At 36.9% G+C, this 16,031-nt stretch overlaps 1 pseudogene; it reads right to left on the minus strand.

Moving 5' to 3' along the window:
* Nucleotides 1-244: 244 nt before the first annotated feature.
* The window catches only part of LOC125922338 (profilin-1-like), a 31,110-nt pseudogene continuing 15,323 nt past the window's right edge, over nucleotides 245-16,031 (minus strand).

Here is a 16,031-nt window from a genome sequence, read left to right on the forward strand (position 1 = left end):
AGAATGTTTTTTATTCAGACCCCCCCCCCCCCCACACACACAAAACCACAGTTTTCCAATAACACACAAGTATGGGTAGGGAGAGGTGTCTGTCCATCCAGTCCCAGCCCCTAGCCCATGTGGTTTTGTCAGCAATAAGAGGTGTGGGGTAATGTCCCAAAATAAAAATGGTGTTATGTATGTGTATGGGAAGGAGAGGCGTGCAAAAGCAGTGGGAAATAGTGGGGGAAAGAGACAGAGGAGGTCAGTACTGGGAACGCTGCAAGTGGGAGGCCACTGCATAACATTTCGGTGTTGATCATACCGCCGTGGACACACACTTTGCCCATCAGTGGTACTAGCATCTTGGCAGTCCTGCGGACAGTGATGTTGAAAGTGGGAGCTCTGAGGGTGCTCTTGGTACGAAGATCCACGGTAAATTCCCCTTCCTGCAACAGTGAGTCCCAGATGAAAGAATATTTTTGGTCCCCAACTGTCTGCCCATTCACGAAAAATACCTTGACGGGTCTTTGCAAAGCAGGACACCAAACTCGGCTGCCATGTTATTGACTAAGGTTTTATCGGGGACGGCGACCCAGACGGGGGGTGAGTCCTTTTAGGCCAGGACAGCCGCGTCCTGACACGTGACCTCCGCCAGGAGGTTGTGGATGTAGGTCGAGGGCGCCTCCGGCTGGCGGGCGCGGGAAGGTGGAGAGCTCCGGCACGCGCTGTCACTGGGACCTTGGCTCTGCTGTGTCTGATGACTTTAAATAACAAATTTATTTTCTCAGTTCTGTAGTCTAGAAGTCCGATATCCTGGTGTCGGCAGTGCCATGCTCTCTAGGAATGCTGTAGGGAACAATCTTCTGCTTTTTCTCTCTGGTGGCTCCCAGAAATCTTTGGCTTTCCTTTGTTTGTAGCTTCATCACTCCAATCTTTGCCTCTGTATTTACATAGCCTTCTTTTCTGCAGGTCTCTGTGTGTTCCCTCCTCCTCTTACAGGATCACCAGTCATTGGATTTAGGGTGCACCCTAGTCCTGTATGATCTCATTTTACCTTAACTAATTGCATCTACAGAGGCCTTGTTTCCAAATAAGATTACGTTCTGAGGTCTGGGTAGATACGAATTTTTGAGTATACTGTTCAACTTAATGTACTATAAATAGTCATTTATTTTCTCAATTCAAAGCCAATTAGGAGTACAGACAGGCAGATTAAGGGGACTTCTGAGACTATACATGGAAAACAATGAGAAATGCTGGCTGACAATCTAACAATGAGGGAAAAGTCAAAAACTCTCAAACACACTTAGGATATTTTGTGTACATTATATCAGAGCCCTCAAATGTATATACATAATTATTCTATCAAGAATGTGTTTATCTGGAGGCATTGTCCCATTACTAGTTCTTAGAGACCATTTTGTAAATATTAACTTAATTCTTCATAATGAAACATTACTTTTTCTATAAAACAAAATATTCATAAAAAATATTTGATTTTCTTATTATCTCATTTTCTCATCTAAAATGTCACCTCAATAAGAAAAAAAAAGATGATTGATGTATTACTTCCAACATAAACTAGAACACTTTCTCAATAATATCAAGTATTTGTGGAGCATATCCTAATTAATTAGAAGTTTCTATATCATAATAATTAAGAGTGCAAACTCTGATAACAAACTGTATGGATTTGAAGCAAGGCTCTACACTTTACTGTCTGTGCTTTTTTTTTTTTTTAGTTTCTTTCTCTGTAAAATGGACAATATAATGGTACATAGTTCAAAAGGTTGCTTTAAGAATTAAAAGATTATATGAATGTATGTCAGTGCCTGTATGTGTATGTATAGACATATATATAGGTATATATGTAATATATATGAAGGTATATACATAATATGCATACTATATAATATATTACACAGCATAGACATTATTATATGCTTACCAAAGTTCTAGGTCTTTTATTGGATCATGTCATATTATATTCACAATCAACCTTTGAATTAAGTATAATTTTTAGCATATCCATTCTATAAATTAGAGAAAATGGTATTATTTGCCAAAGAGGTCAGTAATTTGCTGAAGGTCACACAGTGGAGCAGTTAGGATACTAACATAGGTCTTCTAGTTCCAAATATCATACCATCAGTTATTATATAATATCTCCTCACCACTTTATAGGTAATTAATAAACACTAGTTGACTAAGTCTAGGCTCTGATTTCTGTTGGTTTGACTTGTTCATAAACCTCTCAAATTTATGTTTCTCTTTAGTGGCTGAAAGTCACTTTATTAGTTATCTATCACTCTATGACTAATTACCTCAAATTCTAGTGGCTTAAAGCAATAATAATTATTTATTGTCTCTCACCATTTTTGTGGGTCAGGAATTTGGAACAGTCTCACCAGGCAGGTTGTGATTCAGGCCTCTTACTAGACTGCAGTCACATGTTAACTGGGGTAGAAGTCATATGAAGCCTTGAGTGGAGCTGGAGGATCCATTTCCAAGGATCCAAGTTGGTGCTGACTGTTGAAGGGAGATCTCAGTCCCTCTTCACATGGGGCCCTCCGCTCCATAGGGCTCTCTACTTGAGTGTCCTTCTGACACAGAAGCTGGCTTTTTCTAGAGTAAATAAGAGATCAGTACAGAAGTTCCAATGACTTTTGTGGCCTTAACTTGGAAGTCGCAAAACTTCTTCGCTTCTGCTGTATTCTCCTGGTCTCAGAGATCAGTCCTGATCCATATACAGGAGACTATTCAAAGGTATGAAGTTTTTTATGGGCTATTTTGGAGGCTGGCTTGTGTGCACAGCATGTTTCTGTCTCTAGCCTCTCTGTTTTGGTATTTCTCTCCCTTCCGATGGAGAGATGCCTCTTCTGGATCCTGTAGTAACCTGCTCCCTGAACTCACTTCCCCGTAGGTTTACAAAAGTAGGAAGGTGACCTGCCCAAGGACAAGCATGTGTCACTTCCAGCAGTATTATCCCTGCATGGAAATATACAGATTCAAAAGATCATCTGTCTAAATCATCCAACGAGCACATAGGAAAACTGTCTATAAATTTCTCTTGCTTCTCCTGGTTCTTGCTCTTTTCATAGCCTGGGTGTTCAGTTCTTCCAGAATTTTCTGTGTTCTTAGGTATGTCAGAGTTGTGTTTTCCTTCACCATCAGACAATCCTAATAGGTACATCTTCACACACACACACATGTCCAAGGATAAAATGCATGTGTGTGTTATATGGATAAAAAAAAAAAACCAGAAAGCCCTTTTTCGTTGTAGTTGCTTAGTGTCTCAGGCAACTGAATCATTTTGCTCCGGGAGACATGTGATCCCTGAAAGAGAGTTTAAAACCTGCCCTAGAGACACCTTTTACCTCTTCTTTTGTGAGGGCCTGCCATCACAGGCTGGGTGCTGAAAGACTACATTCCTTACAAATCTTGGCTTATTACTAATAGGAGTTCTGTTCATAGAAGAATTGTTGATTTAGTTAGCATTTTAGATTCATGGTTTAGTCCTGTACATATAAAAGTCAAAATATGTCTCTTATATACTATTGATATAATAATAATATTGGTGAATTTATGACTCTTTCATATGCTGAAAGATTCCCACATACTAATGTGTACAAGGTATTTCTTTTGCAAAAAAATTTTTTTCTTTAATGTAAATCCATTTCAAATGATCTGGTCTTTTTCTTCTTGCTTTCATTATTATAAACCATGAACACCAACTTCTAAAATATATTTTCTCAGCTGGAAGTATATATTATTAGTTTAGTCTTCAAAACTAATAGAAATAGACATTGTGTTCCAATCATTTTACAACCTGAAAAACAAGCTTAGGGGAAGAAGGGATAGAATTATGTGTGGGAAGGTAAAAACAAGGATAATAGTTTCTGGCACACTGTTAAGTGTGTGTGGGTGGTCAAGACACCATCAGCTGAGAAGCAAATATCAGAGTATTTATGTAAGGTGCTTTCAAAACATTTTCCCTCCAAATTAACGTGTTGAGGTTTTGTTTTTTTTTTCTTTTTTTTCCTGAAATGATTAATTGGTATCTACATCAGCTATTCCTTATAAATCAGTCACATGTAACATGATGAATCAGGTACTAACATGGCAAAGGCTACTGGACCATATTTCATTTGAAAATGGGATTTCAGTATACTCTAAGTAGAAATAAAAAGATGCCCCCTGTCGTTCACTTGTGTTGAGTTTTGCCATAAACTAACAAACACACTGTTTGTCATAAACAGTGTGCCTGAAACACTCAGGCACACACAGGTATACATCCGAACTTTCATAGGGAATATCAGCTTTCTTCTGTATCCAGCTAGGTGCTTGGATGTTTCACATGTGTAGTAACTGTGTTCTGACTGCTGATATCAGGGTTTGTGTATGTGCAGATTTGTATAAATACTTTTGGACATGAAAACATGTACATACTTGGTTTCATGTTTTATTATCTGTGTGGGCCTTGGATGTGTCTGTGTGTTTGTGTCTTACGTGTCCTGCTTGTTAACTTATTTCATTCCATGCTCCCTTGTTACTACTTCCTCATACCTGTAGTATTTTGCTTCTCTTCTTTCACCTCATCACCCCCCATACAGAGTTCACATAACCCTTTGAATCACATAAGTCCTTTTTAGATTAAATGACCATTTGAGAATTCAGAATTCCTTTCTTTTCCTCCCATTTTCCTAAACTATTTCTCTGTGTTTTACAGAAATCTCTTCACTATTGTGGGTTGACAATATCTAAGATACATTTTCCTTGTGTGGGAGAGGAGAAAGGCAAAGAAAAATAACTGATATTCCATGGAAGGGAAATATAAGTCAAAGAGATATATAGAAGTCATCTTTTGGCATAGTGATTTTTTAAAAAATTATATAGAAGCGGAGCACCTGGGTAGTTCAGTTGGTTAAGCGTCTGACTTCAGCTCAGGTCATGATCTCACGGTTTGTGAGTTCAAGCCCTGCATCAGGTTCTGTGCTGACAGCTCAGAGACTGGAGTCTGCTTCAGATTCTGTGTCTCCCTTTCTCTTTGCCCTTCCTCCACTCACACTCAGTCTCTGTCTCTCTCTCTCTCTCTCTTTCTAAAATAAGTAAATATTAAAAAATTATAGAGAAGCAATATATTCATTTATTCACCTAGCATTTATTGATCTTCTTTTGAGTATAAGGTAGTGTTCCAGGCAATATGTAACAATGATAATGGTGTTGAGCTCTTCAAATTTTGCTAGAAGTTGTGCTAGAAGAAAAATATCCAAATAAGTGATTTATTTTTTAATAGGAAGATATCTTTCAAGAAATGGTTCTAATAGAAAGAGCACTGGATTTGGAGACTGAATATCTACACAGATACCCTGGCCCTCCAGCCCTCCATAATGTAGCCAGAATCTTTAGATTCAAATGCAAAAACGATGCAATTATGTCTCCTTGTCCTTTAAATGTTTTCTCATTGTCCTTAGGATAAAGACAGCAGTCTTTAACACAGCCTACAGATCCTGCATAGTCTGGCTCTCTTATTTCTCTAATTTCATCTTCTGTTACTGTTCCTCTTATGCTATATCCTCTAGGCACTACAGCCGTATTTCATTTACTAGACAATGCTTCATCTCTCACAACTGTTGTCCATTGTATCTTTCTCTCTAAAGCACCTCTCCTTTACTTGCTTTTTAACTTCTACTCATCTCACTTAGAACAGATTAATTTCTGTGAGTTTCTTGAAATCCTGTTGCTTTCCTTTGCATCACTTATCTACTTTTTAAATTGTATATTAATTTGTGTCATTAACATTGCACACTCCCACTCAACTATCTATGTCCCTGGCCATTGAATTCCCTGTGCCTATCAGTTCTGACACACAGTTTTTGAAATGATCGGAGGAACTTATTTAACTGATCTGAAACAAAGTTTCAGCAATTTTAGAATGGGTTTAATAATTTAGTAGGTTAACTGAGAGAATGAATGTGCATTGAAACTTTGAGAATGCTATAAAATATAAGGTAGAATAATACTTAGAGGATAAAACCAAGAGGAAGAGAAGAACTGGTTGATGATATGGGTGGGCAGATTGAAAGAAATCATGGTTTCTTGTAGAAAGGAAGCAATAAGAGGAAACACTCTCTCCATATATATGCATATATGGAGATATATATCTGTATCTTAAGATGGTTTGAAAGGAAATTTTAAAATTAAAGTTTCTTCCTTCATCTGTCTTCACTTCTAGCTGTAATCTGCAGTTGTGAGTACTTTAAAGAATGTTTTCACTTCATGTGTGGTTATCACTGTTTCTCTAAATTATATGTATTTATTTTTATTTCTTGATTTATCAACTTCAGTCAATATCTACTAAGTTTAGATTATCACCTTAACTTCCACCTTTCTTCTTTCTAGTACCAAATTATTATTTACAATATTTATAACTTCTCTAGTATTGTATCTATGACTTTAAGTAATATTCTTCAACAAATATTCCTTGAATCATGTAATTTAAAAGTACGCATTGACCTCATATTACATATGATAGAGTAGTATACTTATATTTTTCCTAATTCTCTGTACCCTTTGTGTTTTCTTAATTCTGTCACATATCATTGTTTGATTTGCCAAGTCATATTTCGTTTCATTCTTTCAAGTTTCATGTTCTTGCCTGTGTTTTCACTATAGGTTGATTTTAAAAATTGAAACCAGGGGCACCTGGGTGGCTTAGTCAGTTAGGCATCTGACTTTGGCTCAGGTCATGATCTCATGGTTTGTGAGTTTGAGCCCTGCATCAGGCTCTGTGTTGACAGCTCAGAGCCTGGAGGCTGCTTTGAATTCTATGTCTTCGTCTCTCTGCTTCCTCCCCTCCCCTCATTCATGTTCTGTCTCTATCTCTCTCTCAAAAATAAATAAACATTACAAAAAAATTAAAAAATTGAAAATATATCAACCTCATAAAATATTAACATTATGTAAATGTGATTGATGTTATGCATAAATATTATTTAAATTATTTATTATAGTATTAAGCTTATAAATATTATTGCAATCCAAATATTGTCATGGGCCCATTGAAAAAGGGGATGTAATCCTACATAATTGAAACTGTGCTAAGCAAAAGACAAATTCCAAGGTCTTAGTGCTCAAAATCATATTATATTTTAGTGTGTTCAATATGTGATCTCTGGGTTTCTTACATAGCTTATGGTTCTCCAAAGAGTTTCTAATTCCATTTTTTTGTTCTTACTGGCAGCAAAATGCCCCATAAGTTTAGTCATATTGGTAAAATATTCAAGATCTTAATTATACAAATTGTTGAGTGGGATCCATCTTGTCCTTAAGGAATTTTTTTTTCCAGAACCTTCTGACTTCCTGTTTTTTGTTTGTTTGTTTGTTTGTTTTTGTTTTATTTGAGAGCAAGTGTGTGAGCAAGGAAGAGGGACAGAGAAACAGAGAGAGAATCTTAAGCAGGCTCCATACTCAGACTGGAGCCCAACAGAAGACCCTGACTGGGATCATGACCTGAACTGAAACCAAGAGTCAGACACTCAACCAATTGAGCCAGCCAGGTGCCCCTTCATTCATATTTTGGAACAGAGGATCATCTTTCATTCTGCAGATTATATTTTTCTTCAGCTCAGAAATGCATATTTAAGGGGCACCTGGTGGCTCAGTCGGTTAAGCGTCCGACTCTGGCTCAGGTCATGATCTCGCGGTTTGTGGGTTCGAGCCGCTTGGGACTCTGTGCTGACAGCTCAGAGCCTGGAGCCTACTTTGGATTCTGTGTCTCCTTCTCTCTCTGCCCCTCCCCCACTTGTGCTCTGTCTCTCTCTATCAAAAATAAATAATTGTAAAAAAAAATTTTTTTAACTTATTTTTTCTTTTCCCATTTATATTCTTATTTCTAGGATTCTTCTTAGACAGATGTTGTCTTTCCTATATTTATTCTCCTTTCTCCTTACTTTAATAATTTACATTATGTTTGCTTTTTTGCTTCATAATTGTTAATTAACATATTAATATATTAATAAATGTTTATTGAATAAATATTGAGCTCTAAGCTCTGTGAATATAATAGGAAGCAGGCAAAAACCTTGTCCTCACATTATAGAGTCTAATACACCTAGTTAAGGCTTTCTGAGTGATTTCCTCAGTTCTGTCTTAGAGAACAGTAATTTTGCTTCATTTATGTTTACTTTATCATTTTTTAACCTCTAGAAAAATTTTAAATTTTTTATCATGTTTCTAATATATAAAAAAGTCTTTTTTTTAATCTTCTACTTTTTTCTTAGGCCTCTTCTAGTTTCATGATTTCAGTATTTACTTGAATAGCACCAAGATTTGTAATTATGTTTCTTACAAAAATTTAAATTTCAGAGATGTGAGGTAAAAGTTTTTCAGGTGCACATGGAAAAATCAGACCTGATCACAGGTGAAGACGACCTAACTAACTAGTTGTATTGTCCTTCAGTATGGAAGCTAAAGTTCTATGGGTGTGATATATTGTAGGACGCAAAGGAAGGGTAAGGGTACACACAGCACGTTCCTCATTATCTTTCTCTGGGGTAGCGATGTTCTTAATTGCCCAGCACACTCTCTCTCCTTCAATCCATTATCCATATTTGAAGGCATGATTAGAATACACTGGGGCAAACCTATGATCCAAGTGGGTCTAGTCCTCAACATTGGCTGTGCCTTGGCCAGGTCTCCTCCAAGAATCACAGTAGCAACCTGGTTACTAATAGTAACCAGGAAGCCAGTGGTGTATCAATCTACAAACTGGATTATATACTTCTTTTGATTGTGGAAAGGTCAGAATAAACATTTTTAGGAACTACAATAATGTGAAACTCAACATGGTAAGAGTTACATTTCATGTCCTTATTATGTACTTATGGTGAGGGTAATATTGCGCCATTTGGTTCACTGGCTCTGCAAACTTTTGCCACAGAAAGAAATTAATCATGAGGCTTTTAAGCAGAGATGACCGAGGCTGATGTGGCTAGAGGGAATGGGGTGCAAGTATAGCATTCAATATTGGTCTGGAATTCTGGCAGATCTATATTCAAGTCATTTTCAAATTTGAGGGAGGCAGTTATGGAGGACTATCTATCTAATAAGAGTGTTAACGTTAGAGTACATTGGGCACTCAGTACTGAGGATATGTATAATACATGCATGACCAGGGTGGTGTGTGTGGTGAGGATGGAATCATAGGGACATGGAATTTAGTTAGAGCTGTGGGACCTACGTAAATGGAGAATGTGAACTTCAACTTACTACTTTATTCAACAAAGACTTTCTAGAAGTGAGAGTTAAACCTAGAGTCTGTTCGCCCAACAAAAATGTGAAAAACCAAGAATTTTTTACAGACCTATGAACTCATTGGCTAATTTGTGAAACCTGTCCCAGACTAGGTCCGTAATTTTCCTGCCAATGGTACAGTGCTTTTGCACATAGTTACTGGAAGAATTTTCTTTGCCAGTGATGTGCTGCTTAAGGTGGAAGAGACAGTGGTTAAGTGTCAGTACAAACTTCCATCAGTAAATGTGGGCTTTCTGTCTACAAGCAATACTTTGGAAGCAAGCTCCCTATCACACATTTCACTGAAAGTAGTTTAAGGAGTCACTTTCCCTAAGCTGCAATAGTCTTGTTACTTGCTAGATGACATGTTCCAGGCAGTAGTGCTCCCAGTCAATTGCTTGTCTGAGCACCAGCCTGCCTAACGTGATAGAGATGAATGCATGCATATAGCTATTGGTTAAGAGCTAAACAGACACAGAGTCCTGGTTACCATGCCAACAAGCTAAGGTTTGAGGTAAGTAATTCACTTAATTTTTTTGAAAGTTTGATTTTATCCTCCAAATGACCTCTTTTGGTTTAGATTGTGTTATTGTGTTTGGGCATATTGGAATTTATTTTTTAGCATAAAGAGGTCCTCAAATCATCTCTAATGATACTCCATTTTTTGCCTATGATTACAAATGATGATTTAGATGGGTTAGCATAGGTAGCTGGTATATAGGTTTCTTTAGATTTGATATAAATAGGTTCAGGAAGGGGATGGGAGAGACAACACATCAAATAATTCAGAATATCTTAAGTATAATAGCCTTATTTAAAAAATAGCTAAATATAAATAAAGTAGGTGTACTATTTTTAAATGACACGGTTGTCATCATCATTATGATTGACCAATATTTCCTTCTCTATAAACTTGTGTTTATTATATATTGATAAACTCTAATAGAGGGAAGGATATATTGGTTTAAATATTGGCTTAGATTAGATAGAATCCCTGTCATATGACGATTTAAAACCTACTGGATATAATTATCTTTCAGTAACTTTGGAAAGTACATCAACTTGTCAAACCTGACATCAGTTTAGCAAAAAGAGAAAATATTAAATAATGAAGATGGTTTATTATAAAAATCTTATGAGTATTTTATCTTATTTTGCAAGTATTTTCAGGCATAATTAGGACAGAAAATGAGCAAAGTAGATGTAAACTGTCTTATGACAGTTCTTTCCCCTTTGCCACAAGAGATGTGTTCCATTTAAAGCCTTGTAAGTGCTGGCTTTAAAATAATGTATTGTCATATTTTATTTGCTCCTTTGTATGCTCAGAGATAAAATAACAATATCAAAGCAGTAAATACTATACAGAAAAAATTGATGGAAACAGTAGTATAATAGAAAAATATAACTCACTTTTCCTATTTATATGGGAATATTGGAACACAAATCAAAAAGAAGGGAGGTTCTGTGAGAAGGGATACATTTTTAAAAAGTGCCTATTTTCTTTTCTTTTTCTAGTTCCTCTTTTTAAAGACTGTATTTGGGGGGGGTGCATCATTACTCAAACTGCATGGCATGACACTTCTAGAAGGTAGTATTAAAACACGAACCATGATGACAACTGGAAACACAAACTAGTTGTGTAGAGGTTATAGAAAGTGATTCTCCAAAGTGACTGTTTACTCCTTTCATTTAGCTTCCATGATTTTGCTCTAACTTCTCTTCAGTGCTTGGCAGAATGATTTTTACGCACGTCTTTGTAAAAGAACAGTAAAGAAGATTTCAGTTGTTCATGACAGATGATTTAACTACATATGTCTTAAACTGTAACCTCTTTTTTCTCAATTATTATGTTGATATTTATATTTTTCTTTTTCCATCTTATTTAAAGTAAAATAACATACTTTATGAAATTTGCCTTAAACATTTCCTTTTCATGAGATAGTGATAGGTAAATATAACCCATTGTGATAAATTATCTACTTTGTTATTACAGAATTTTGGTTTTCTTTAAATTGTCATGAGGTCAAATCATTTTTGCCTAGTGCACAATGATGGCCCTAATAGTTAAATACAGAGCTATTTCTCTGACTCTTACTCCTGGTATATATGGTAAATATTTCTTTGCTTATACATTTTTTGTTCATGGTTCTAAACTGTTGGCTAACTCAATAATAAGCCTTAAAGACTGGCATATGGTCCTGTCCCAGAGGATAAGTTACTCACTTCTTATGAGGGCTCTGGAGACAGGGCATCATTCTAAGAATGATGAAGCCAGAACCATACCTTTTCCAGGGTCATGTACAATGAAGTCTCTGAAAATCTTGAGTTTCATGAAAGCAGTTGTAAATAGACAAGTGTGTGTTTCTTACTAGACATTTACACCAAATACTCCAGGGTGGAAGAAGAAGAGACATTTCTACTCACTAGGAAGCTGTTTTACTGAAAATAGTTATAGGTCATTGCAAACAACGTGGTTTATAATGTTGGTTTGTAAACAGTATAAAGACCCTGTCTCTCTCTCACTCTGTCTCTCTCCCCCTGCACTCTTCCTGTCACCCTCTCTCTCTCTCTCTCTACTCTTTTCTGTTTTCAGAGGGTGAGTTGATGTTTTTTAATGAAAGCAATAACTTCTTTGGAGCTCTCCTTAGTATCAGTACTTCTTTCTTGAAACTTTTGGACGTTTAAGTGTTCAGCCCTATGTTTTGTCTAGCTATATTCAGTTTTTGTCACCAGAATAAATATACTTGCTTTTTATTTGACTGAGAACCCCAACATTTGTGTAGTGTTGCCCTAATGTAAATTCTTTTTTTAAAATGTTTATTTATTTAATTTTGAGAGAGAAAGAGAGAATATGAGTGCAAGTCCGGGAGGGGCAGAGAGAAAGGAAGACAGAGAACCCAAAGTGGGCCCTGTGCTGACAGACCCAAGGGCAGAGAGACCTGATGGCAGAAAGCCCAATGTAGGGCTCGAACCCATGGATGTAAGATTGTGACCTGAGCTGAAGTTGGACACTCAACCAACTGAGCCACCCAGGCGCCCCATATAAATATGTTGTAGTAACCATTATTACTCTAGGTTTGCTGACTCTGCAATTTACTGAAATTTTTATTGCTCTTGTGACTAGTCATAGTGTATCTGCTCATACATTTGTCATCATAAGGCTGCTCTTATTTTACTCTATCCTTGTAAGAGTTTGCTATATGCAGCAATAAATCAAAGATTGTGCATATAAAATTTCTGGAAAGAACTTCATTAATTAAAACCTATTGAGAAAAAGATGATTCTCAGTGGGCAAAGTGCATCATTTCAGCAGTTTTTTCACTTAGTAACATCTATGAAATTAGTTTTCTTGGTACAATCAATGACATCTTCGATTTGATTAAAAAATGGTGTCATCTACCAGCCTTCCAATGCCCTCAAGCATTTTATATCCAAAATGCAGACTTAATAGGGCCAGATATTTTAGAGAATGAAGTATGTAAATAATATTCATTTTTTAAATAAAGCATCACATCATTATGGGGATACTAGGGATGTTGGAGAAATCCCAAGTGTATTACTACACTAAATAATAGTGTATAAATTAGCTCCTGGGTTATAACAGTGTCAATTTTTCAAGATCTAATCAGTCAGGGATAATTAGAATGGACTTGCCAGAGTTAAAAATATAATAAAATGCACAAAATCACAACTGGCAGAGTATTGCTGTGCACTGACAGATGTTTGGAAAAGTTGGAAATAACTCCCACTCGAATGGGTAAGTTTCACAGTAGAGTGTGACAATGACCAAAAGAGTCTAATTTTTTTGACCAGAATAAAAACTTAATAAGGGAGAAGACATAGCCATCTTGTTAAACTCATGCACAAACCCATTTTATGTTGAAACTACTTGATCAAAGTACATTCTGATAAAAAGGCCATTAAAAGATGGTATCCAGGCCCTTTGGCTATTTTCAGTGGGTGACCTTACAGTCCATTGTTGGTTTCACAATTACTGAGAGCCAGTGAGCATAGACTCTTTATGTTCTACCAGAATTTTGAAGAGGATAAGCCAAATCTGCCTAAGCCTCAGTACACAGAATTCTGTAGAGTTAGCATCAACAATGGCTATGGCTGATCACATTATCCAGTAAATCATCATCTACACATCATTCAAGACAGAACCATTTTTAAAAAGAAAGATATATCTTGGAATTGACAGGCCTGATAAATCAAATCTAGGCTTCAAAGCCAAGAGTAGATTCAGTGAAACCATATGAAGCCACGAGTTGGCTCAGAGAAGCTATATAGTAAAATTAAACTTGTTTCCAAATGTCATAGGTACACTTAAAAGCCTCATTTGGTTGGAATTGAATAATATATAAATTAATTTATGTGTGTAGATTATAAGGGGGAATAACGCTGAAATTTAAACATCTCATAGGCTCTGAGATTAGATATCCTTATTTTTCATTTGGGTCCAATAAATTAAATGATTCTGAACTTGAAGATAAAAAAAAAATAGCTAGAAGTGTCTCCTACTGAATTCCAATTCCTACTGAAGAACAAATGCAATTAATAAATAGAAGGACAGGGGTGCAGTCAGGTAAGGGACTGACTTTGGCTCAGGTCAGGATCTCACAGTTCGTGCGCTCAATCCCCACGTCAGGCTCTGTGCTGACAGCTCAGAGCCTGGAGCCCGCTTCACATTCTGTGTCTCCCTCTCTCTCTGCCCCCTCCCACTAGCACTCTGTCTCTCCCTGTCTCTCAAAAATGAATAAAAACATTAAAATTTTTTTTTAAATAAATATAAGGACAGTGGTGACATGGAAATGCACTGGCCAGATCTCCCTCAAGGCAGGACTTGTCCCATCTGTCAGTAGACAGCCTCCAACTGTTAGCTCCTTCAGTGTTTGCCTCAGCAGTGGAGTGCTGCCTCACTGAAGGGATAGCTTTCTTAGGGTAGTCCCCATCACATGACTGATGGTGGGGTATACAGGCCCTGCAATTTTTGTCCACCAAGGAGTGGACTGCATGTACTCTAGAGCTCTGCACAGCATTAACCAAAGCTTTGCTAGGACTGCAGTGCTATTCAGTGACTCGCTGTGCTCAGTCCTGCTCCCTTCCCTTTCCAACTGCTCTACTAGTTATCCTGCATGCCAGACTCCTTCTCTGTGTCTGCTTTTGGAAAACAAGTTTGCAGAAAACAGCATACAAAAATGATCTCTGCAATGAAAATATCAAGCCCCAGCTCTTCTCTGAATGTCACAACAAACAGTTCAGCCTACAGAGGGTTTTGGTACCTTAAAAAATGGCAACTTATGGTATCTACTTGTTGCACCAGGAACCAACTTTCTCATTGCTGGGCCAGAAAGAGTTGTATGTTATTTCCTTATTTTTCAGACACTTGCCTATGAAATAATAGTTATTGGGCATTCTATGGAGTGTGTGTGTGTGTGTGTATGTGTGTGTAGTATCTAAAAAATATGGATAAAAATGATTTACCTCTAGGGCAAAGATTTTCAGAGGAGAGAAATGTATTTGTAAACTGTTGCAGATGACTTCTAGACTGGCTTACTTTTAACAGCTTAATTCAACACTTTCCAATACACCTGCTTATTTCCACTGAATTAAGCAATCTTAAAATCACAGCACAGAAAAATAAAGAGGCCTATTTTTTCAAAGGAAAAGTAAATGGATTATTAATCCATCATTGAACCTCCCATTCTTGGGTTTAAAGGAGGTGTATCTCCCACTATGGGAAGCTTCTTCTTCAGGACATATGTGGCTGGCAGATGCGGGATATGATTTCGTTGCATAGGGCCCCTGTGTTCTCGTTGTGCCTTGTTCTCGTTTTTAAGAGGGAAGTCAAGAGTGTTGAAGGTAGTTCTCAAGGCATCATCTAAATGTACATCATAGCAATCTACTCCCTGAAAGGTGTTCTTTTAGCAATTGCAATTTCCCCTTCTCTCACATTTCTAGTCCCTAACACCTGTCTATCAGATACAAAACTTCTTATAACTCTCTCCTCCAATGCTTAATTATGGAAATGGAAATGTAGATTCATCTCTTATAGCTTCAATTATTTTAAGCCGCAATCAGAGGACTACAGATCTAATTTATTTAATGCCTTCAAATTTTCTTAGTTATTAAATTAATAAATATTAGGAAAATTAGTCATTCCTCTTCCTAGATATTTTTAAAAGGGAAATATATTTATTACTGAACCCTAAATATATTAATATAATTTCTGTATTTTCCTTAAAGAAAAATTCAACAAAAAAAATGATATTTGCTCTTCTGTTTTCTCCTAAACCTGAAGATTACCTATATAATTTCAAAACAGAAGTTAGCAATAAAGTTGCTCTTCCCACCCTCCACCATACATAGCCTCTTAACTACCCACTTGTGCTTTCCAGTGGAAACTGCTAATGGTTTGATTATTATGATTTGAGAGCAAATAGTTTTTCTCTAGTTTATTTTTGGAAATAATGGTAAGCTCTTTTTGGAATATGTTAAATTTTGTGTCACCCAGTAGTATCTGTTTTTCTTTCTGTCTTCTCTGATTTATCGGTTATTTTAAGAATGCAAATATGATCTAGGGTTAGAAGTTGATGTCAGAGGGGCGCCTGAGTGGCTCAGTCGGTTGAGTGCCGACTTCGGCTCAGGTCACGATCTCACGGTCCGTGAGTTCGAGCCCCGCATCGGGCCCCTGTGCTGACAGCTCAGAGCCCGGAGCCTGTTTCAGATTCTGTGTCTCCCTCTCTCTGACCCTC

Source organism: Panthera uncia, chromosome B1 (genome assembly GCF_023721935.1).
Source record: "Panthera uncia isolate 11264 chromosome B1, Puncia_PCG_1.0, whole genome shotgun sequence".
Taxonomy (NCBI): Eukaryota; Metazoa; Chordata; class Mammalia; order Carnivora; family Felidae; genus Panthera; species Panthera uncia.